Genomic DNA, 2,500 nt, shown 5'->3' with positions numbered 1-2,500 from the left:
GCAGGCTTTGATAGATGCATATTTATAAATACAAACACTTACTCACTTGGCCAAGAATTCTCAACAAGACATTCAGTGGAGGCATAATATGCAATACTGCTTAAACGAGATGAGAATTGTTGCCTCTATCGTTCTGTGATATATTCACCCTCTGCGCCATTTTCTCGGTGAGGAAGATTATATGTCAATTCTAGTGCAAAGATCATATTACGATATTGTGCAGGCATACTATTGAGGACGGAATCTAATGTATTACGCAGTTTACATCACCGTGAAGTATAGCAATACTATGGTGGACGGAATATAATGTAATACATGGTTCACATCACCATAAAATATATCAAGGACAGAATCTGATATATTACATAGTTCACATCGCCATAATATATAGGCATGCTATCGAGGACAGAATCTAATAAATTACTAAACCAGATTCGTTTCTCTTCACTGCTGAATTCCCATTTAACAGTGTATTCCACTGAAGTTATACTACATAAACTAATTACGTAGGCTGTTTGAAATATCACGTTACAGAGCTATTTACAATTTTACACTTGGTCATTGAAACACTAAAGCCTTCTAAAACATTGCAGTGGTCAAGCCAAGGATATGAAATGAACACAAGCGAGTGTCAATTAGAAGCAAGTCAGCGTCACAAACTCGCATGTGCTAATAATGAAAAACCGCCGGCATCTCACTACACCGACGGCTTCTTAGAGAAGCACTGAAATCCTAATATGACAGCCAGTACCACACAGTGATTGTTACCTTCCCGCGGACCCCCGATTGGCTGTGGGTGTTTTGGCTCCGGTTTCGTCCTGGGGCCTCTGGTCCCTACACCGCCTGCAGAGGTGAAAGGTAGAAATGGCAAAGTTAATGGTGTTCATGCTTATCGTTTGATACATCGTACATTACGCGTAAGTTGGTTGTAGAGTTAACGTGTTCTTAATCCCTTGGATCCCTGTGATGTGACCAGCTAGGCTGGGAGCCGGGTGATATGCATATGTCATGGGAATTTTGACTAATGGCCAGAGTGACGGGAATGACTTGCAGAGAGTGCACAGCGCTCTTGGATGGTGATTAGACTCAATGGGCATTTAGGAAGGGGTTCATGCATCATTTTTCTTGGTGGAATGTACCATTCGTAAGCCATGGCTGGAAGAGCACCGGCTATTTCCATGCTCAAGAGGAGGCAAGAAGTCTTGACATAGGGGCTGTACGTGTGGCCGGGCCTATAAGCCATGTATCCAGGAGAGTCGCTAATCAAGTAAGCCAACTGCCCGGATTTTGGGCCACAAGGAGGCAGATCCAGTGATTAGTTGTGCATATCATCTTTTTGCCTTAAGAGCTCATCTAGAATGAACATTGACACGCTTGAGCCCCTTGATATTTCAAACGGGTGGAAAGCACTGAGTACCAGTCACACAAAATTTGACTTGGAGTTGGGATGCGGTCGCGAGCAGACTTACCTGCCAGGTTTTGCGCGTCGTTTCGTCGTTCGATAAGATAGCTTCACAATCCATTAACCTATTCGATAGTTTTTTTCCCATCCTCTATTTCCCCCTGTATGTAGAATTTGCTGCAGTTACTGATAAGATCATCTACAATGACATAGAAGAAAAACAAGACTGGGTTTCCCACTGGTAGCGATAGTTATGGGGGTGGTAACTGACAGTGCAGGTATCTGACAAAAAGCCTTACGTGCGATTATTATAGAGGCGGGAGTGGTGTACTGGAACAGAAGTGGCGGCTATAGTGAGGATGGCGGAGCTCAACTTCCCCATAGCACTATAGTCTGTATATTTACGATAAATTGTGGTACATTTCCAGTCCAATGAAGAGGGGCATATCTCTTAGCACCGGTGTACGAACTATAGCTCTGTTAGGTAGTTTTGGAATGACCCTCACTTATTACAGCAATATCACAATTATAGGAAATACCACTCTAGTTACGGTCACTATTGCCCCACGAAGGTCAGGGAAATCCCCCTGAACGGGATAGATGCTGCGGTAGAGGCTTTTAAGTGATGGCACAATCATAGTCGCCTAGTAGGTGACTTTCAATAAGAAATAAGTGAATAGAAAATAAAGTAATTATTGTTATTATTATTATCATTATTTTTCATCATCATCATCATCATCATAATATATATATATATATATATATATATATATATATATATATATATATATATATATATATATATATATATATACACACACACACATATATATATGTGTATATTATATATATATATATATATATATATATATATATATATATATATATTTGTTTATATATATATATATATATATATATATTATATATGCATATATATATATCTTATATATATATTAGTTATATTTATATAAATAAATAAATAAATAAATATATATTATATTAGTTATGTATATATATATGTATATAATATATATATATATATATATATATATATATATATATAATATATATATACTATATATATTAGTTATTATGTAT

The sequence above is a fragment of the Penaeus monodon genome, chromosome 8 (genome assembly GCF_015228065.2).
Source record: "Penaeus monodon isolate SGIC_2016 chromosome 8, NSTDA_Pmon_1, whole genome shotgun sequence".
In the NCBI taxonomy this organism is placed as follows: Eukaryota; Metazoa; Arthropoda; class Malacostraca; order Decapoda; family Penaeidae; genus Penaeus; species Penaeus monodon.
This window is presented reverse-complemented; position numbering follows the sequence as displayed.